The following is a 23,738-nucleotide window of genomic DNA, read 5'->3' on the forward strand; positions in this document are numbered from 1 at the left end:
AGTACTGGAATAAGGCCTGGACTTCGGAAACAAACCCACCTAGACTCGAGTCCCAGCTCCATCACTTATCACTAGGGCCATCATAGGCTGGTGATATCACTTCCCTGAGCCTCTGCTTTTATTTGCATTGTTGTTGTTATAGACACAAAATGGAGTCAGTGCTGAATTCAAAGGATTGTGGTAAAGATTAATTTAAAATAATTTGCCTTAATCCTCACACTTGCTAATCCCTAATAAATCCTGATTTGTCATTATGTGGTGCAATACTATCCAGGTTCATGGAAGTGGATGTGTCATCCCTTCTGTTTAACCACGAAACCAGTCCTGAGTGACAGATCTTGTTAGCTGGAACACGTTTTAGCTGCCATACAGTATGAGCTACAGACAGAGGTCTCTGCAGAGTCTACTTTCATTGGTCGCTTAGGTCACCCTCAGGCTGGCTGCGCATGCGTCACTCCTTTCTGTGCCATCAGCCTGCAGTTTTCGTTTCAGTGGAGATGTCTGATGACATAGTCAACATCGACTTTTGGTTGCGCTTTGACAAACCCCAGAACTTCTTCGGTAAATATGCAACATGCTGAGCTGGGTACACCAAGGAATGGGCAAATATTGACAGAGGATATCCCATGTGGGGCCCACCCAGTACCCTTAACCTAGTCAAGTCACTGGGAACATTCAGGTTGCTCAGAGCTTTACTGTAAACAGAAACACACTGCCCACGGGAGAGGTGATTGGGATTCTCATCATAGACAATAATTTAAGGGACACAAAGAACAGGCCTGTTTGGGTTATCTCCTGCTCAACTCTTGCTGAATTTTATCCAGAAACTGTGCTGCTTAGAGTTGTAAAAGGGAACCAATGTCTACCATGGAAAATGAAGTATTCCTGATTCGAGCCTCCCAGTGGACTGACAGTGTTTCTAGCATGTGGAGGAAAGCCATGCCATTTGTCTTCCAGCACAGCAAGGAAGGGTAAGTGACCAAGTCAACAACTCAGAGTTTCTCTATGGCATGTGGCCTGGATCAAGAGTTGAGCTACCTGCAGTAGCCTTTGAAGGTTCTGCAAGAAGAAGAGGAAGAGGATTGCTCATCTACAGTCATCTCCATTTGGATCCAGCCTCTGCTCCAACCAGTAGCTTATCCTCAGAAAGACTTTATCTAGGAGCCAAGGGGAAACATCTAGGGCCTGCTGCTCCACTTAATTATGAAAGACGAAGAAGTGACAGCTGGTTCACCCTCCCTTCCATTGATATCTGTAACTCTGTGGTGCCTGTTCACCTGAATGTATGGATAACTCAAAGGAACAGTCAATAGGCATATAAGTCATGCCAGTGCAGGCCAAAAATACTCACTCAACCAAGGAAGGATGGAGTCTACTTAGTAATGAAAAGCCATGAAGCTCAGGAAAGAGAAAATTTGAACTCCAGCTTTACCATGTGAATATGGAGTGAGTATTTCTCATAAGGGATCCCTGTTCTAAGCACATGCAGCGGAGACCCGCCCCTCCTTTTGGTCATTTCCAACAGATAATCTTGATGTATAGTAGTATCAGAACTTTAAATCAGTTCACAACCTGCTATAATCAGGCCTTGCTCATTCACCTACATCCTATGGCTGGCTAGAGTCATTTGGAAGAAAAAATTTCAATTGAGAAAATGTACCCATTAGACTGGCCTATGAGCAAGCCTGTGTTTCAGTTTCTTGATTGAAGACTGATGTGTGTGGGTCCAGCTCATTTATTGGGCAGTATCAGCACTGGCTGTTGTCCTGGGTATTATGAGACTGCAGGCTGAGCAAGCCAAGAGGGATCGCGCCAGTAAACAGCAGTCTTCCATAGCCTTTGCATCAGTTTCTGCCTCCAGGTTTCTGCCCTGCTTGAGTTCCTACCCTGGCTTCCCTCAGTAATGGACCATTACCTGGAAGTGTAAGTGAAATACACCCTTTTTCTCCCCACATTGCTTTTCTACCACAGCAATAGAAACTCAACTAAGATGTTGCTATAGCATCCATGCAGGCTCTGAAGCCTGTCTCTACTATCCAGTTCTTCACAAAAAAAAGAAAAAACAAGTGGTGGTGTTAGTCTCTGTTTTGAATTATTCCCTTAGGAATATCTACGTCTCAAATCTTGCTGAAGCAAGACTAAAGCAGTTACAGATAATTTGAACCTTTCTAAATGTTTTTTTTAAAGGAAAACTGCTTATATATTTATTACTGTACTTAACACAGAGACATTGTGTTTATATCTCCCCTTTCCCAACGCAGAAACAGATGAGGCAATCTATTTACGTTCCACAACTTGCCTTGCATCATGGAGACATGTGAATTTATGAATAAACACCTAGGCTTTGCACTTGTTCTAAATGTTCAAGAGCCACGTGTATTTGTGGCTGTGTTTCTTTACTTCAGCTGCTTATTTTTTTTAATTAAACAATTCATTTCAAGCAATAAAATTTTTAGATATCTAAGCATCTTACAAAGTCTGGACAAACTCTGTCAGGAAAAAAATATCTGGACTCTATTTGACTTAGTCATACTGATTAATCGTATTTTCTCAGGTTTCATCTGATAACCCTGAGATTTAGTGTGTCTTTCATGTTCTCTTTTCCCTTGTATTCAGCTCATGAGGAGTTTCTGTGGTTGTCTTAATGATCTAGAATTCAGATAGCCCATGTCCTATTTCCTCTGATTTTTCCTAATATTTTTTGACTTAATGAGAAAACAGAAGGGGGTTAAAACATAAAGGAAAACTGACATAAAAAGTCTTGAAATTGCATTCTATCCCTTTTTATCCTTAAGGATTTTCTTGGTATTAAAGTTATTAATGGTTTTAAGACACTTTTAAAAATTAAAACTTGGTATTATTTAAAAAACAAACCAGGCATCCACCAAACATGAAAGGTGTTGAGGGATTGCTATAGTCCTACAGACTATAGGTTTGTTTTGTTCAGTAGTGGAAAGACGAACATCAAAGACAAAGTTATCCCGTAGGAAACTCGGTCCTGAGAAGAAAATGAAGTGCAAATCCTAAAGGAAGTCAAAATGAAAATAAAAGCATCCATGGAAGAAAAGCTAATGCTGTGGCCACACGGTACAGAGAACCATTAGCTCCAAATAAAGAAAGGTGCGTCTCAAAACCTGCTTCCCAGGAAACACACATAGGCATTCAGTGTTGACTCTTCTGAATGATGGGAAGGCGATGGGGTGAAGGCTCTAGTTCACTGTCCTTTAAGGAGAGAGAATATCATGAACAGAAGCAAAGATGTGTGTCTCATAGTTACCTACCATGCTGCGTGGAAGTGACTTGTACATCGTACATGCATCTGCTTTCCCACCAGATTTAAAATTCTAAGATGACATCATGTCTTCATTAAACTCTTCAAATTTCCAAACAGGTATCCCTTGAATTACGTGGTGCCTCTAGCACTTAATGAAATCTAATTCATATCTGTTTGGTTTTAGCTACTATTCATGGTGATAGTACTTACACTACATGATTTGGCTTCTTTTATGTTCACTCAAAAAGAGCATAACATTGTGTAAATATGTGTCCCACAGAATTGACTCCCCCTCTGTGACATCCCAAAAGTGTCTAGTTCGTGGGACTGCACAGGACATGTCTGCATTAAAGGCTGGAGAAAGTAACACAGTGGACAAGCTGGTTTCACTTTCTGTGACCTGAGCTTTTTCCAACTTTATTTCATGACATTATTTTTTCTCATGACCTTGACATGCATTACAGACTCGGGTCTCAAAAGGACGCTGTGAGCTCATCACTCTTCATCCCCGCCCCCCCCCCCCCCAGCGTTACAAACGTTCTCACCCATATTCACTTTATATTGCGCAAGACAAAGCGGCAAAGGGGCCTTGAGTTCTGCTTCTGAAATAGTTATTTGATTATGTGATCATGTGTCCCATTCCTCGAAGCGCACATTAAGTAATCCCCCTTTCCGCAAGCACTGGCCATCTTTTCTTAATTAAAGGAAAATAATTTGGGCTATGTTATTTTTAAGATTTAGTTTAGAGCTTTGTCCTTTGAAAAATAAATCTGTGTCGTTTGGATTAGCATATTTATTTTTGATGGGGAGTTAAAAGAGGGTTTAGGAAAGTCTCCTTCGGTGACACCACCCACAGCTGTCTGGTCCTTCACTTCCTTCCCCGGGCTCCATGGCCTACCCCCTGCTGTACCACTGAAAATGACACAGCCCTGTTACCATCTGTCAGTCAACACTGGATCCCACGTCTTTGCTGGACTCAGTCCTCTGCACTGTGGGTCCACTTTGTACTTACTTCATGTTCACTGCTATCAACAGGTCCCAGTCTGTAATGATGACATTTCTTTCACATTGTAGGATATCAGAAAGTCAGAAATCGAGCAAATAAATGAAAATAGTAAATGCCATGAAAGTTTTGTACGAAAGTAAGACCATAAAATACTGTGGAATAACATAAATAAAAATACATTTAAAATTTTTAATGGAAAACATTTTACCTTGTGTTTGTTCTAGGTCAAATTCTAAACTCAGTAGCTAAAATAATGTTTAATTTATTTGCTTTTACCCTAGGGTTTTAGTACAATGTCTTGTACATAGTGTACTCTGAAATATTTTTATTGAACTGAATTTGGCTTTTCAAAGTACTGAGTTGGATACCAGGAATTGCTTCCAAGAACACCTGGATCTTTGAAAAGTAATGAACTCTCACATCATGTAAACTTACTGGGTCTTCACATGAAAGGGCTCTGAGTTAGTCATTGGGTGGGGGTGGGGTAAATGTCCTGAACCTTAAAGCATCTTCAATGCTTCACATTAGAACATCCAAGAAAAAGTAAAATATATTTCACATCTGCATTAGACTTTCTCTTAGTGTATTAAACAGCATGCCAGTCCTCTGAGTTAACAGCTGGTTATATTTTGTTCCTAAATTTCAGTAGAAAGGAGTTAGGTAAAACAGAAAGAAAAATAAATGAGGACAAAAGGAAGAAGACAAGGAAGCAGAACAAGGGAGAGGAAGGGGAAGAGGCAGGAAGAAAATGAAGTTTGTTCATTTCAAACTTTTACATTTTGTCCAAGAATGGTTCCAAATTAAATTGAACGCCTCTAGATCAATTTTTTTTTTTTTGAACTTTGGTATTCTGCAACCACTTTCAAAAGAGAAAAGTTTGATAATGTGGTCCCGTTTTTAATGAAATTCAGTAGCAAATCCAAACATCCAATGGTGTGAAGATAAACTATACTTGAATGAGAACAAAGTGTTTTCTTGGTCTTCAACTATGTGGCTGGCTCCTCCTGCAGAGGCGAGGTCCACACCTGCCATTGGAACAGAACTGCCATAATGACAGCATTGTGGCAGCTGCTTCCGCCTCCATTCGACTCAGGGTTTCTCTCTCCATGTGCCAGAACTTCTTTTCCAGAAAATAGAGTAAAACCGTATTCAGGGTACAGTTGATTTGGCCTTCACGGAGCAAAACCTTACAAACTGTCCATGTAGTGAATCTGCTTTTGTTATTTCCTTCATCGTTCCTTTCAGTTTATGATTACAAATCTAACTCCCAACTTTTTTTAAGTACACAAGGTCCCAGTGCGGGGTGCAGGATACATCTTTTCTAATTGTTGGTCAGGCTGGGGTCCCAGAGACCCCTCAAACTATATAAGATATTGCTATTACTCTTGGTGGTCAAGCATAACTTCATGCTAAAACCCTATTTTCTGAAAACGCCGCACACTTTGGTCTCAGAACAGAGAAATCGAGTTCCTGTTGACCAGGAACATTCTTCCCTACTTGCTAAATTTTACAGTGTGACAAAGTTCTATGCAGGCTTCGGGGTGGGAGTTGGAGGAAATAGTCATCAACATTTTTACCCAGCTGTAAACCCTGTGAGCTATAATGATGAACAGCCTGGCAAGATATTCCCATTAATGCAACAGTGGAGTGAACACTATGAGGTGACCAAACATTTTCTAATTTTCTAATTGGATTTAAAGCACACTCACAGGAGGAAACTCAATCCTTGTACTATAAACTTACCCAAGAACCCACGAATAGAGAAGTCATAGGACTATCGACAAACCAACTAGTAGTATTTTGCTAAAATAGGGTAGTTTCAAATTGACTTATAAATATTTATCCATTTTGTGGAGGCTGACATATTAATGACAAGGGATACAGCTAATATCCAAATATTAATTGCTAATACCATTGGTGAATATGAAGAAACCTGGCTCTTTGATGTGTGGGGGGGGGGAGCTACTGATTGTGTGGATGGATTTAGAGTTTTCTAAAAATTCTGTCTTATCTTACAATATTAACAATTAAGGATGGGAAAAGAAAGAGGATGAGGATGAAACAAGACAAGAAAAAGCACACATATTAAAAGAAAAATCTCAGTCAACTACAGTAACACTTAGAATGACTTAATCAATAAAAATATTAATAGCTTTGAAATACATTCAACTAATAATATCCATGAGCAAATGTTGATATATTATAGATTTCATTAAGAGTAGCCATTCTCGGTCCTTAAGCTGTGTGGAGAGGCCTGCATGAAGATGTTATTTTCTGTGGCTGTGCTATGGAGCAAATATTCAGTAGGAAAGGTATCCGTGCCATAAAAAAGGGTGTCATTCATCTTACCTAGACAAAAAGTATATGCAGTTAATCACAAGATCAATCAATCATTGTAATAGGAAAGAGTATCCTTTATAGTTTTTAAAGATATTACTCACATGATTCCAACTCTAAAGTTATATGTTCAGGACTTTTGCAAATAGACTTATAAAGTAAGGTTTTATGAAAAATAATAAATGTCTGTCAACCTGACCATAGATTAGTACAGCTTTCAGCCCTCATTAGAGAAGCTTCTTTGGTTTTGCAGTGGACAGTGGTTAATACAGAGATTCACAAATGGTCATGGTGCAAAAACTAAGGGACTGTGGAGTAAACCATTTTAAACAGGGCATCTGTATAACAACCCATTGTCCTAAGGCTCAGGGACATCAAGGAAGAGGAGATTGTAAGAGCTACAGGTCAGAGAGAACTGTGGCAAAACTGTGTCTTCGGAACACAACATTGTGCTCATGAATTCACAGAACTCCTATACAAGACCAAACCAGAAAACATTCCCACATGGAGGGGGGAAGGACTCACCAGGCCCCATCCCTAGCTGAGGATCTGTGGCAGTTGATGGCTGTTGGGAGAAGGAAATTCATTTCTCTGAAGGAATGTCGCTCTGGCATTTGCCCATGCTCCAGTGGATGGGCCCACACCCATGTGTGTGGGGGCAGCACTAGAGGGACACAGAGGTCAGAAAAGAGGATACAGAGTTGGGCAGAGGATGTGATGGGAAAGGTAAAGCAAGTGTTGGAGGTGATGTGGGAGCGAGCGTGCACATGATCAAAATACAATGTATGCATGCATGGAATTCTCAAAGAATAAATTTAATATAGTTTGGTTTTTAAGAAAGAAATTAAAACCTTAGTGTATAAAAAGGGTTTTCTGTTGAAAAATCATCATTGCAAAAGAAAAATTCTGTCACTCTAAGTGGCAAAGGAATTCATCCTAATAACTAACTGTTGTTTGGGATTAGATTGGGCTGAGGACATGGAGAGTTCAATGCTAATTTCCTAGGTGATCCTCAGTGTGGTACAAATCCAACACAAACAGAACGTCTAACTACACAATCTTCAAGTGGCTTGGCATATGGAACATACAGACTTTTTAATTCAAGGAAATATGGACATGAAGTGACTTGTAAGCCTTGAAAAACACCTCAGAGCATTCTAAACTTTATAAGCCCTGCTGTTACAGATCGACCATCCTAAGCAATCAATTTTTGCTTTAAATGCTCCCTAGATACATTGGATTCTTCAAGAAAATACCTAACTGGGTAGACTTTAACATCTGTGTAGAAATATTTTTAATTTATTTTTATAAGACAATCTATTAAGTGCATATATATTTCTTTAAGATATTGTTCAATCAGTAATTGTAATTTATCAACATACCCCACTCTCCAAGATTGTCTTTCATTACTGGGGGTCAGTTGCTAAGGCCTGTAATTCAGTGACTAAGTAGTGAAACTACTACCTAAAAACTTGAAAAATCAGGAAAAAAAAAAAGATTGTAACACTTTCTAAAATTACACAGAATAACTTGTCCTAACCTAATTTTTAAAATCACTTTGTAATGTGTAATATTTCTTCTCCTGTTTTTCCCTGAGAAGATATGCCTCTGGGTTCTGGAGGGGTAGCTGAGTAGGAGTGTTCAGGACCAGAGTTCAGTTCTCAGCACCCACATGGTAGCCCACAACTGCCTGTGAATCCAACTTTGGGAGATTTGTCACCCCCACGGGTACTTGTACAAACATATACCATTTACACACAGAGAGAGAGAAAGAGAGAGAGACAGAGACAGAGATAATAAAATATAAATATTTAGAAAAAGACCTGTCTTCTTACTTTATATTGTTGAGCATTTCATCTTTTTTTTTAAAGATTTTTTTTCCCACCTGGAGCTACAGTCATTTTTTTTCTGTGAAAATATTGCCTTATCTGAACATGCCATCATTCAAACTACCCATGCACACCAAAAGAGAGAGAGAAATGTCACTGTAGAGTTTAAAAAATCCTCTGTGGTTATTTGGTTTCTGTTTTCTGTTTGTTTATTTTACTTTTACTTTTCTTTGTAGAAAAGCAAGTCTTGCAGTCAGATAAACATTAAATCACATCAACTAACCAAATGATTCTGTTCCAAAGGGCCAGTTTCCAAGTCACTGGGTTTCTTGACTCTGGACTGAGGTCTATGGATTGCTTTCTCTGGAGAGACTTCAGGTGACCATGAGTCCTCTGGTTTGTAATCAAAATTAATGATAAAAATATCCATGGGAATTTTTCTGGAATCTATTTATCACGGTCAAGACTCCACAAAGTCCTTTATCCAGACACTGTAGGCATCTATTTGCTGCCTACTAGTTATCAGTTCATTATCAATAATGATGATGACATAACAGGAAGGTCTTCTCTCCAACTGGCTGTGCTCCACAGACAAACCCCAAGGAAACCCAAAGGACAACATTTTCTGTCTGATGCTGATCATTTCCTAATGACTTTAAATGTAATGGTCCACCATTTCAGGGACAGTGTGCTTCCTGATGAGTCCTGGTGTCTTAGTTTCCTTCTTATTCATTCATGATGTCAGCTAATCTCCTTCCACTGACGTCAGATAAAATGAAAGCTAAAATGCAGTAGATGGTTGGGCAAGATGAAGGTACACAATGCCTGGGACTCTTACACTATAAATCAGCTCTTAGTTTGGAAGTCTTGACTATGAGTTAGGATAAAAGTCACTTCCACCTTCAGGATCAGAATACACCGTTAAGTAGTTGGTGGGATCTTACACAGTCCGTGTGGGCCAGATGCAAAACTCAAGCCTAGTAGTTGTGGCTCGAAATCTCATGTTCTAGTAAGTGAGACAGATTTTCTGAAAGATATGAAGCCTGGCCCTTTGCTTCCAGAAGACTCCATTTAAAAGGGATTCTGAAAACAAATACATGGAGTTCTGTGTGATTCTGTATTGGGAAATATTTAAAGATATAAAAGGTAACAAAACGATTCTCGAAATTTCTTATCCTAGACATGACCAGACAACCCCTACCAAGCAAAAACAGCCCCTCCGGTTTTCTACGCTCAGGCAGGTGTGCCTCTAAAGGAAACCTCCTTGGGACTGTGAATTGGGACAAAGAATCATTTCAATTTTTCTTCCTCTCATAACTTCAGATCACATTGTTTTGACTAAGTTAGCTCCTGAGAGGAAAACATGTCTTATCTGCGTGATCATGCCCAACTTTTAAATCCACGCCACTCCTTATCCCACATGCTTCCCTAAGCAGTCATATTTATTTATTTATTTATTTATTTATTTATTTATTTATTTATTTATTTTTACTGGTCCTCTGAAGGCTGCCTTTCTATCATAATCAGGATTACAGTATGATTGTCAAATTGGTCTTTCCAAATCGTAGGCCACATGACATTCATTTCCAGTTCAAAAACACTCCACTGGTTGTGGCCTACTGTAGAATACTATTTATCTGAATTTAACCCATTTAACAGTTTTATGTTGTTTTTTTTTTTTTCTGTCTCCCTATATTACAAATGATACCTTGGTGGTACATTTATCATAGTTTCTTTCCCAAGCTCATGGATCCATCAGTTACATAATGGTCAAATAGTTACCATGTCTAATGCATGCTGCTAAGCTTAGGAGTACCAGGAGCACACGGTCTCTCGCGTCACAGAGATCATAATTAAGTGGAGAGGGCAACAGCTTGGTCAATAAATGAACTGTAAGTATTACTAAGGAAGCAAAGCAGTTGCTAAGATACAGAGCAAGCACATGCAGAGATCCACACGCAATGATTAAGGAATACACTGGAGAACGTGACATTTAAGTAAAAGGAAATCATCTTAGCAACAGAGCACCCTGGATTAGAAAAAACGGTGTCCTTGAAGAGCCTGGAGAGTTTGTGAAACTGAAGGAAGCCAATTGGCTTGCAGAGCAGAAATCAGAAGAGGAGCCTCTGAGGACATGGAGTCCAAATCACACAGATTCTTGGCAGATGTGGAAAGACTTTGCATTTTACCCTCCATAATAAAACGCCAAATCCAAACATCAGGAAGGGAAGTGCCACAACTGTGAAATAGCAAGGAGAGTTTAATAAGGAAGCCAGGCCTTTGGCTTTGCTAGAAATCCAGCAGAAATAAGCAATGTTACAAACACAAACACTGAGGGCTGGGAGAAATGACAGAGCATATCCATTATGTAAACATGCTTATTGCAGATATTAAAAAAAATAACTGGAAAGCTTTGGAGTTTCTATCTGTGAGCTACAAGGATCTCAACCTTATCTACTCAGTCTTATACTCAACATAACCAATGATGAATATTCGTGTTCCCAAACATAACTAAACACCCTTGTTTACACTGGTATCTCTACAGACATGAGTAATGTGTTACACTAGGCCATTATGACAGCTAGGACATTTCAAAAACATATAATATATGTATTTACCCATGAAATAGCAAAATGAGCATGCCTACAGACTATCTCCATCCATTCTAAGTAACATATTTGATATGTTTTCAGTTTCATGTCAGAGACCCTTTTGTCTTTCCTTAATCTCTGCATTATTTTTCAACACAAATGTCAAGCAGACCTTAGAAGAAAAATGTAACAGATAGATTTCAAATAAAGTAGCTTAGCAGCGAGCCCCAACACATCCAAGAGACAGCAGCGCTGTGTTAAAAGTCTAGGCAGTTTTCAGACTTCTGAGACCTTATGTGTTTGTAATCGACTTTCTGTCTGTTGGGTCCAGATTGTCCTATTACTGAAAACACAGCTAAGCGACCCAGAGTTTGTTGTGTGGGCTGATGTTGACATCTCCACACTCACTGGGCAGACCCCACAATTGCTTTTTCTGCTTACCCACTAGTTTGGTTCTGAATCAATAACTCTCTCTATATATATTCTTTTTAAACCCAAACCTTTTCTTGAAAGCATACGAACACGATTTAAAAGGGAAAGCATATGTTTTCACAGTCTCAATGTCTCAAGACATTGTCATTCACGCTACAGAAGGCTGATCTGGGCTTGCTGCTCTATTAGGATGGGACAGGTAGGAAGTGATAATATGATCTCCTAGCCACAGTTAACAAGGGTCCCACGCTCTGCAGCACAGCGCGCTGACACACTGTGTGCTGATTCCTGCACGGTTGTCAAACTCCGCCAGGCATCAGCAGAACTGCAGCAGCGGCACCTAGGAAATGGGAAACAGTGAGGTCCTTCAGCACTTTTGGTTGTCAATTTTATGATGCTAACCGGAAGCTGGAGCAGGAGAGTAGAGTGGAGAGTGAGAGCCAGAAGTCCTTGTACCGAGGCTGCAAAAGTAGCATGGAATGAAAATCTGTTGGCAAGATGGAAAGCTGGAACCCCAGTAGTGGAACTAGATGGAGCCTACTAGAACTAGATGGAGCCATCGGCACAGGTACAGGGGTAAAGTACTAGACCTACAACCCTGAGTGGAGGTTTGAGACACATGATGAATGAAGTTGTGTGGAGAGCTACTCTGACGCAGCACTTAGCACAAATCCTGGGCTGTACAAAGGACCCCAAAGGTACACACTATGTGGCTTTAAAAGCTCCATTCTTTGTCCAGCATTTGTTGTTTGAGCTGCTGAGCTCTCCCTGTTCCATCCTGGTTCCACACTTAAAAGCAGATCTAACAAACTGTCTCCATCTCTGTGACAATCCATGTGTCTCTGTCCAATTCATTGTTCTGGGACACAAAGCCCAGAAGACTTCCTGATGTGCCTCCTAAATCCTGATGTCTGCAGTTATCAATGTCACCCTGACTCAGTGTCTTTGGTTTTTCTTTTGGTCAAATACTTAGGTAGCTACAGCAATTCTAAACAATAGACAGTTGAATTAGAAGACACCGCAAATAAATGTCTTTAAGTCACCATAGTCTTGAGAGCAGTGGGTTCCTACCAAGCACTGTGGGTTGTGTGGAACAGCCCAATGAGTTTTTGATTAACACCCCATAACCCTGCATAGCTCTCAGTGTAACATGCCAGCTATGAAATCGGACTGCATTTTGCTACACTGGAGACGGAGGTCATTAAGGTGACACCGAGGAAACATTAAAAAATTCCTTCCACGTTTTTATAATATAGTAAAGAATTTTCTCGGGCTTTCAAGGGCCCTATTCCTTTCGGTTCAATCATTCCTCCTGATGCACCAATTGGCTGCCTTCTCTCGTTCCTATCAGTCATCCATCACAGGACACACATCCTTCCAAGCACATGCTGCCTCTCACAGAAATGAACAAAGCAGTGTTGGAGGTTGATCTTCATTAAGGAAGCTCATGAAGGTGAAAGTCTTGGTTTTCAGGGAGGAAAAAGCAGCAACATGATGAAGGTACATTGTCATTAAGAACCCGGTACTATTAGAGGGTTGGAAAAACAGGAACTTCAAGTAATCAACCATGAATAAACTCAAATGAGTCCTCTCGCAAAGGTATGGAGATCCTGTCCTGTTTTTTCACATAAACACATGTCGCCAACTATGACTTTCTATTTTCAAAATGTTTTACCTGTATCCAGATCACTTAGGTTGAACCCTGGCTCCATTATTAATTTTTAAACTTGGGCACTTAAGTTCACTATGCCTCTTTTTCCCCCTGTAGACTTGGAGGGAATCTATAGGGACTTCGCAGAACCGGTGAGGAGACTAAACAAATTAACATATGCAGCAGCCTGTGTTAGCATGTGGCCCATCACAGAAAGAACCATGTCATTCGGTAAAGTCCAGTAGTAACGGATGCCATTTCTGGTGCTGTGACTGTGTCTGTCATTGTCATTACTGACAAAGAAAACACAGGGCATCTTTGGTTTTGCAGGAAAAGTTTCCTCTTCCCTCAGGTCTTTAAGTCAGGACTCCAGGCGTCCAATGAGCATAATCACACAAAACCCTCGCTGAGTCGGTGGCCTATAGATTCTCGTCTTATAAATTCAAATGATGAAATTCACAGATCACGCTTTATAAAGAAGTTTGTTATACATTGATAGAGAAGGCAGAGCTGCCGTATGCAAGAGAGAGTCCTGGGAAATTGGGAAGCATTTGACTGCCTTGTCTGAGGATTTTTAAAGGACTTTGGAGCAGAATCTGTGGTGAGACTTGGGAAGAAGTAGAAGCTGGCCAGTCTAGTTAGCACATTCATGTGTGTCCAGGTACCTCCTCTCAGTGTCCACCATATCCCGGCTTATCAAGGACAGGCTGCGGTGTTCCTGTGGGAGAAGACATAATAAGGAACCTAGAGCTCTCTTTCAACGAGGACATGCCTGGAACTACCTTTTTGCAGTCCCTACCCTCCCTGACCAGTTTCCATCATGATCATCTCATCACGTCTACTACATGTCGTCTCACTGAATTTACACACCCAAACTCTCAGGATCGCTAGTCAAAGCATCTTACTCTAAATTTCCAAAAAGATCCCTACAGTAAAAAGACAGTAGATTTTCTTCTGAGCTAGAGTAGAATCATAGGGGACATTTGTGCCTAAAAACAGTGCCACTTTGAACTTGGAGCACAACAATGGTCGGCAATGCCATTTGGGGATGCTTCTGGCATGTTCTTTACGCACGTCTCCTAATCACCAGTTATGAATTCTAATGTCTCCAAAGGTCTGTTTTCTCTTCCTCGAGTCGTTATGTGTCATAGGAAGGAGTTACAGCCTGTAAACGAACACCCATACTTCCCACTCACGTCTTTTGGATTACAAAGCAGTTTCTTTCTATACATCATCTCCATACTGTTGAATTCTACCTGTTGTTTCCTGTGCTAGATGGACGGCATAGTTCTTTCCTCGGGAGCCTGCTAACCCCTCTCCTATCTTCTATGTTGGGGGGAGCTCACCACATGCGTCCTCCCTACCGCTCTCTCTCCCCCTCTCTCTTTCTGCTGTCATTTTCCTTTTCTCCCTTTACTAAAGCATCTTCAAATTGTCTTCTTTTCTTTCTGTTTCTAAAGAGAAAAGATCCCCATTTTTTGTCAGTCATGCCTTTGCGATTTTTCGCTGACCCATTTTCCTGACCTCCACAGTAGCTGCCTGCACTTCTTCTTGTGTCCTACAGTAGAGTACTGACTTGTTTCATCCTCATTCTCCTCTGACTGCACACACGTTCTTCTGTTGGCTTGCAGGACAACTGCCCTCCCCTGGTCTTCCCCCTGGTTGTCTTCACATTTTACATTGCCTCCTGTAATCCTTGTCTTCATTCTCCTATACCATATTTTCCTTCTTTTAACAAGCTTGTCATTCTAAAAGGATCTGGTACTCAGGAGGAAGATGTACCCTGTGAGTTCAAGGCCAACATGGTCTACACAGTGAGACCCGGTCTCAAAAGAACAAACAAAAATAAAGAAGGAAACAGAAGGATCAGTTTTTAAGTCGACTATAACTCCCTGTGCTTCTGTCTGCGGGAAGACTGTATAACTTGCTGCTCTCTTTCCGGTAAGACCTGCCACCTCCTGATTTCTTCTTTTTGTCTTAGTCATGCATAGTCTAGGCTAAAGGGACAGCATAGGATAAAGGACAAATGAGAAACTTGAGGTTCTGGAGAAACTGCATCACTCATTAGAAGCCCCTTAATGTCTCTGAACTTTGTCTTGGTGTCTATAAAGTGAGAATTGAATACAGAAAGCACTGGAACACAATGGTACCCTGAGGGGAATCCAGGAATGCTGTATCTTCCTCCATGCCTCTCTCCATCACACACATCCCTGCTTCTCCAATCCAGTTTTCCAGGATTGAAATCATCCACTGAGATCTGACTTTTTTTAACCAGCTCCTTCTTCCAGATTGTCAAATCTATCTCCCTAGCACATCCTGTGTCTCTCCTTCCCAGTGTCTTCCTTTGACACCTCCCGTGTGTAGACACTCTGTGCCTACTACCATATTGTTCCCTTGCGGCCAATTTCTCCCTGCTTTAGATTCATCCTGAACAATGACACAAAAATGAATAATCTAAATTTTTACTTCAAATTATTGTTGTGGAATATTTGTACACTGAGTGAAGGTGTATTGCTGTGATTGGTGCAATAAAAAGCTGAACAGCCAAGAGCTAAGCAGGAGGTATAGGTGGGACTTCCAGGCACAGAGAGGGGAAATAGGAGGAGACAGTCAAGGCACAGAGAGATGCCAGTGAGACATGAAGAGAGTCAGACAAACAGAGTGAAAGAAAGGTAAAAAGCCATGAGGCAAAACATAGATTAATATAAATGGGTTAATTTAAGTTATAAGAGCTGGTGGGACAAGCCTAAGCTAAGGCCAATCTTTCCTAATAAATAAGTCTCCGTGTTGTTATTTGAGAGCTGGCTGGAGGGCCGGAGAAAGACTGGTTACAAATAATTACTTTCTAAAAGAACTTACACACATAAGTTCACACACACACACACACACACACACACACACACACACACACTTCCTGCCATAGCAGGAAGTGAAATACAGAGAAAAGCCCAACATGTTGTAAGCTCTTTAGCCTTCAGCACTGAAGCCTTGACACAACTAATTAACGCCCAGGAGCAGAATTCATCCTCATCCAAATCTGCCGCAGTATAGGGTTCTGGGTTTTCCCTCCAGACCTGTATAAGGCAACAACTTCCTCATTTTTCCTCAAGGAAGCTTTCTGTATCCTTTAGGACACAGCTTCTGGCTACGTCACTGAATATGGGAATCACAAAAAAAAAATTGTCACCAGTAAAAGGTTTACAAACATCCAACAACCAAAACTCAATGCACAAAGGTGTAATGAAGTAAAGATGTTGTTGCTTCTTTTGATTTAACTGCAGCCTTGGTTCTGAACATACAACGTGTGCACTTCTCAGTGACATGCCCTCACACCACACAGTGCCCGTGAAGGCTGCCTGACTCACCTGAGCTCAGATCCGGGAATACTGTGTGTTCTGAATTGCTGTGTTTTTACTGCACACAGAAATTTTTCAACTCTGCTAGTAGCATAATGATTTAATTACAGAAAGCAAAGATTGAATATTTTCCTCCTGTCATTCCTCAGTATAAAATATCAACTTAGTATAACTTTGTATTGCACTGTGTTGGAATATTTGATTTTAAAAGTGCTAACTTGAGTTTCATTAAAAATGACTTACTGAGCCTGGCGGTGGTGATGCATGCCTTTAATCCCAGCACTCGGGAGGCAGAGCCAGATGGATCTCTGTGAGTTCGAGGCCAGCCTGGTCTACAGAGCAAGATCCAGGGCAGGCACCAAAACTACACAGAGAAACCCTGTCTCGAAAAACAACAACAAAAAATGACTTAATGAGGGGCTAGAGAGGTGGGTCAGTGGTTAGGATAGTGCTTGCTGTTCTTCAGAACATGTTTGGCTCCCAACACCCATATCATATGGCTCACAGCTGGTTATAACTCCAGCCTCAGGGCATCGGACACTTTCTTCTGGCCTCTAGGGGCACTCACTACCGGTGGCATACAGAAACACAAACACATACACACACACACACATACATATATACACACATACATACAAATGCACACACATACACACATGTATATACACACACATTATGCACATAAATACACACACAAACACATCATTTTAAAAAATCATCTAATGAATTTTGACTTGTGATTAGGACAGAATTTCCAAATTTCCACCGATTTCTAAAATGAACCTTAGTATACTTCTACAGTTTTATACTATTAACTGATGCAAAGCAGTATGCTTCTTACCACTGACAATTATACAATCGAACCCTGAAGATGTTCTGTGTTCTATAGTATCAATACTTAGCAAAGATTTAATTCTGTACATGAAAGTGAATAAGTGCATCTATCTTACTGTCATGCAAGTTCATTTCCATCATCAATAAATAGTAAAACTATATGCACATCAAAGACTTGTTTTCATGGTTGATTTGTGTACCTATTTTATATACCTGTACATCTGTGCAGGTAAAATGTCTTGATGACACAGGTCACGGGTGCAGAGTTTAAGTACGGAGTGCTTCCGGTTTAAGAAGGGTGCTTTCCTTTCAACTATAGGAAACAAATTCAAATGGATTCAAAACTCAGGGGATTGTATATAACAGTCCACAGAGCTAGGACAGTTCCCAATACTTTTAATACCACAGTTGAACCTCAAGTTTTTTTTAGTTTTTTTGTTTGTTTGGTTTTGGTTGGGTTTTTTTTTTTTTTTTTTTTTTTTTTTGAGACAGAGTTTCTCTGTGTAGCTTTGGAGCCTGTCCTGTCCTGGAACTTGCTCTGTAGACCAGGCTGGCCTTGAACTCAGAGAGATCAGCCTGGCTCTGCCTCCCGAGTGCTGGGATTAAAGGCATGTGCCACCACCACCTGGCAAACCTCAAGTTTTGGAATGAGATTCCTTGCAGCTTGCTTGCTTCTGTGGGCAGTGTTTCTCCTGAACTTGTATAGCTTTCCCAAACACAACAATATCTATTGGGAGGGGAAAAAAAGAAACCATGATTCTGTATTCAGTATACTTCTGAGTGAAGAATCTTGTCCCTCCCCCTTTCTCCTACCTCAACACCCTCAACCTGACTTTTTTTTTTATCTTTCTTAGGCTATACCTGTCTCTCCATCACTAAGCAATAACTTATAAACAAAACAACATAATACTAGACAAACTCAGGAAATTTCAAACGTTTTGAGTAATGCCCACAGTGGGCAATCCACTCTCTGTTGGGGTACACATAAGCTCGTCGCCTACAGAAACATAAAACACAGATGATAGTGATGCAAAATAAAACCTGTCTTTCCAATCCAATCCTTGGGTTTTCTCTTCTATTTTATTCTCATTAAAAAAACATCCAAATTCTAACCAGTAAACTGATTTTTGGATCTTTTGACAGCACTACCCGAGTGTCTTACCCTATTCATAATCTACCCATGGTGTGAGGAAGGGAAAAACCTAGGGAAAGAATCAGCATCCATATTCTAGAAGGAGAAATGGCTTTTTAAACCTATCCAATAGTGCTCATTTTAATGTAGCTTGATCTTATATTTATCTTTTTCTAGGATATTTTCACTTAACATTCATTTGCCAAAATGTTGAATGTCTCAATATACTTCTGGAAAATTATAATTTCAAGAAAGACAAATTGGCAGGCTTATGTCAGAAAATAAGCCCCAACAGTGTTTAAAATTCAAGATCTAGCTTCTTTTGATGATCTTGGTAGGGCCAAAGGTCATGAGAGTTCAATTAATTTCATTCACAGTTCCCTTTTTAAATAGTATCCAAGGGATAAATCATCAAAGATTAATCAGTGATGACTGGGTCACTTCCCCTTGTTTGAAATGTCTAAGGACCTGGGAGCAGCTGGCTCCATCTCTCCTCTCTCTTCTTCTTATTCATCTTACAAGTAACCTCAGAAAGAGGTCACCTTATGGTCCTAAATCACATGAAATCTGTCACTTCCTCTGTGCCATGGCCCTGCTTTTCAGAGTCTTGCCCAGCTAAGGCCAAAGCCTCCCAGAGCCTGGTTTTTGTATGGCACAGTCTGTTTACCCTGCTGAGCCCATTCCTCCCAGACCCGTGGCCATTTGTAAATTTACAGTAACACAGAGGTATCCAATACACTGGAGTATCTGCTAGGTACAGAGTCCTACATAAGGGGAACCAAATGCAAAGCACTCGTGGAGCCTCTTAAGCAGCCCCGAGTCTCATAAAGGATGAGCCTTTGGAGATCTACAGGAAAGAACAGTTCATCGCGCTGGTGTCCCACATGGAACGCCACCTAGCAGTTACACACTAAACAATGAGTGCTGGTACTGTGTTACACCACTTACATAAACTGCTTCATCAAAAAACTTGATTGCTTCGCAGTATTATCATCCCCATCCTGCAGATGCTGCAGCGGAAGCTCATAAAGATCCAGGAATCACTCCCGTAGAACATCCATCAGTGAGCAGGAGAGGGCAAGTTCAGAAGGAGATCCTTCAGGCTTCAAACTTTTGGGTTCTCGTTTGATTTTCCCCTGCCTTGCCAAGCATGAGAAAGTTTTACCCAACTGAAATAAGATCTACCTAAAAGAGGCCTTTGGGGAAGGATTGTGTTTCGTTTGGCAATACAAGGACTGAGCAGGAGTTCTGGGAGTAGATATCAGCCTTCCGTGAGCCACGCAGGCAGAAAAAGGCAAGCTGTGTACTTTGGTTATTACATGAGGTAGGCTTAGGGGGATAAGAGAAAACTAACCTGGAAAAGGGGGTGAAGTTTAAAGACTGAGAGCTCCAACTTGCCCAGCTTGTGATTCAGCACAGCAGAGGTTTCCAGGGTAGGAGGTCTCTGCTTTTGCTTGTTCATAAACTTAAGTCAAGATGGCAGAAATATATGAACAGACATGACCCTCTAGGAAAAAAAAAGAACAGAATTTTATATTCCTTTATGGCTTCTACTGCAAAACACAAATGTTTACAACCAGAAAGTCTGAAGTATATATCCAATGAATGAATCAAAGACAAAGGAAATTCTCCGTTCTTTCTTGCCACGGTGCTTAAGACTTGGCACTAGGTAAGGCAGCCCTAGGCAACAGGATAGGGCTGGCTGTGCAAAGCCTGGCCGGGGCAGGCTTGACTCTTCACTGTCCAACCCCAAGATGATTGTTCTAGATAGTATCAGCTCTAGTTGGATCAGTTATGGTTAAATAGGTTACAGGACAGAAAATATTCAGAAGAGAACAAACAGGAAAATATCTGAAAGAACTTTAGTGGACTCCACAGAGTAAATAACCCTAAGCCTCATATCACTGCGTGTCCAGGCCACATTTTAGACATATGAATTTAGAGTTTCTTCTGACAATGAGGAAGGAAACAGTCTAAGTCCCTATGTCACTTATTGCCTTGTGGGACAGGCAAAGAGAGGTGACATTTGTGTGGCAATTAAGCAATACTGTGCGCCACAGTTCATGAAGCAAATCTGTGCATGAATTCCACTTCAAGGGCTTTGCAGTTTGCTGATGTATAGATTAACTGTAGTTACATGGCACAATTCCTCCTGCAAGATTAGTTTGCTCAGCTTTATGACCAGATAAAATTAGGCCTTTCTTCATGCGAAAAACTCACAACTGGTCAAAGTACCAAAGGGATATTTGTAACCTCCCCATTCCCCTAAGTTCAGGGATTATTACAGAACAGGAGGCAGAAAGATCGCAGGAACCAGAGGTCAGGGATGAAAACAGCATCTTTCGGACATAACTGGGTGTTCTAATTTATGTCAAAAGGCAATACTGACAAAATATTTGGTGCTAATAAGTTTGGTGTAAGTGACTAACTACACCAAAAAATCATCAAACAGCCACACCTTTCCACTGCTTTTCATATACTCTTGAAATGATCTTTATACTGTAAGGAATCTAAGTCAGCATACACCAAAGACATCAGCACATCCATGGTTGTGGTGTCACTATTCATACACTATTCATAATAGTCAAGTCAGGGAATCAGCCTAAATGTCAATCAGCAGATGACTACTGAGGGGGTCCCTGAAGGTGTCACACAGAGAAGCAAACCGCTCGAAGAGATGAGAATGAAAACCTGGTGCAGATTGACTTCATCAACCTGGATCACACTTCTGGGAGTCTGATGCTAGGCAGTTTGTGATCAGCATATTTAAAGTGCAGCACAATTTGGGAAGAGGTTTCCAGGCAATTGTCACTCCAATTCCAGGTGCACAATAAAGCTTAAGGTGTGATGTCATAGAAAAATGTCTTTATAAGCACATGTGACCATGAGAGTGGGTTCTATAGCTAAAAGGCCTAGAATCTTACGTAGTCTCTGACTGATAGTATAGAGGTCAGCAGGCCATAAAGTACATGTGATATTTTCCCGTAAGGAAGGTAATGGTCATGGAGGGAAGTGTCTGGAATAATCATTCTGGGGAGTTAGGGTGAGGTCTGCCTCTATAGCAAAAGGTGGCTAAGGTCTACCTCCACAGACAGCAAAAAGGTCACCAGGTCCTTAACAAAAATCTTCTCTCAGCTCTCTGAATGGAATGCAGGTATTTGATTTTTATCTCCTCCACTGAGGAGACACCCCTGCGTGATTAACATTCCTGGTTCCCTTAGTACTTCTCTGTGAGTTCAAGAGTTCTCTTTATGTCCCTAACGAACTACATAAAGTAAACAGAGTACATAAGACAGTGAAACTTTAATCAGCCATAAAGAACACAAGTATTTCACTTGCAGGTCAATGGACAGAACTGGAGAAAATTGTGTTAAGCAAAATAAGCCAGACTTAGAAAGAACTATTACATTCCTTTTAATTTGAAGAATTTACATTATATGTAAATATAGAAATACTTTGATATAACAAATATCAATCAACAAACAATATATGTGTGGTATGAAAACAGAAGAGGAACTGTTTGGGGGATGGGAAGGAGAGGTAAAAAGGGAAAAAAGAGGAAAACAGGTGATGAGTAAAGGCCAAATATATGACGTACATATATGAAAATGTTCCTATGAAACTCACCATTTTAATGAAGATATGCTAATAATCTTTTAAGAGTAATGGGAACCAGTTTTCCAAAAAGAAAAACAATCTGTGGAACACAATTCAATATATTGTGATTCTCTCAGTTGGTCTGATTTGAAGGCATCTTGATATCTTCAGTTTGGAAAAAAAAATGTTATTACAAATGAATGTGTGGGCCTGTTTTGCTTCAGAAGTGAGGAAATCTTATCCCCAAATGTTTGAGTGATTTTTCCCAGCAGCCTCATTACTAGCAAATCTAGACTTAATCTAACTCTGTGCCTTCACACATTCAAATTCTATCATTAGCATAATGTAGAAAAACACAGCAAAATCTGTCTTTGCAAAATAATGGAACTTTCTTCTGAAAAAAAGTAGAGAATTTTCCAATACAGCAGAATCTTAAACAGTCAAGTTCTGCTCAGACATGCTTCTTCTAGGAAGGTCTTCTGATGATCCAGTGCCTCATACCCCATGCTCATCTCTGCTGACTTGGCCCCTTCCTCTCCTTTCCCACAGTATTGCTCTATATAACTACACATGTGCTTGTAAGCTGATTGTCTTCACTAGATGTTAAATTTATGGAGAACATGAGAGTTTAAAATGAATTTTGTCAACTGAATATTAAAGAAAATGCAATACTTTTGCCTTTTTTATTTCAAAACAAGAACAATAATGCCAGGTTTATAAGATTGCTGTAAAGTCTAAACATGTTTAATACATATGAAGTATTTGCTGGGTATAGTGGTAAACACATTTAATCCCAGCACTTGGAAGTTATGGACAGGCAGATCTTGTGAGTTTGAGCTCAGCCTGCTCTGCATAGGGTATTCCAGGCCAGTCAGGGCTACACAGAGAGACTATGTCTCAAAACAAAACAAATATATACTAAGTGCTCTTTGTAGATCATTTGACTATATCAAGTTACACACTAGTATCTCAATAGCATCTATCTACTGAATGCTTGCACATCTTTCTGGAACTATCAAAAAGTGGAAAAGTACCTCCACAGGCTAATGATTACATTTTAATTTCCGGTAGTCCAGTTTTTCTGTGGGCAGCCAGTTTACAAATAATGACATAGAGACTTCATTATAAAAGCTTGGCTATTAGCTTAGACTGGTCTCTCTAGCTCTTATAATTTACATTAACCTGCTTTTATTAATCTACAGTGTGCCGTGTGGCTCGGTTACCTCTGTTCTGTGTTTTATGTCCAACCTCATCAGTGTCTCCCTGGCACCTCCATACTGCCCATCCTGCGTCCTCCTCGTCTGGCTGGCGAGTCTCCTTTCTTCTTCCCAGAGTCCTCTCTGTCCCTGGAAGTTCCGCCTAACCTCTCCCTGACTAGTTATTGGCCAGTCAGCTCTTTATTAATCCAATCAGAAGGCGGCTTAGCAAAGACACATCTTCACAGTGTAAACAAGGTCCCCAGCAATTTTCCCCTTCTAAGGAAAGGTCAGTGGATGAATGAGGTTTCAGAGGCTTAGTTTTGAGACTGTGCAAATACTCATGGAGACTTAGCCCCACTGTCGGGAACTTCAAAAACTATGGATACGTCCAGTTCCTAAAACAAGGTCTGCCATTTATTGTGAGTCATTCATATGGAGTAAACGCTTCATGATCTGAGCAAAGCATACAAGTCTGAGTAAGGGCAGAAGAACCACAAAAG

This window comes from Peromyscus leucopus, chromosome 8a (genome assembly GCF_004664715.2).
Source record: "Peromyscus leucopus breed LL Stock chromosome 8a, UCI_PerLeu_2.1, whole genome shotgun sequence".
In the NCBI taxonomy this organism is placed as follows: Eukaryota; Metazoa; Chordata; class Mammalia; order Rodentia; family Cricetidae; genus Peromyscus; species Peromyscus leucopus.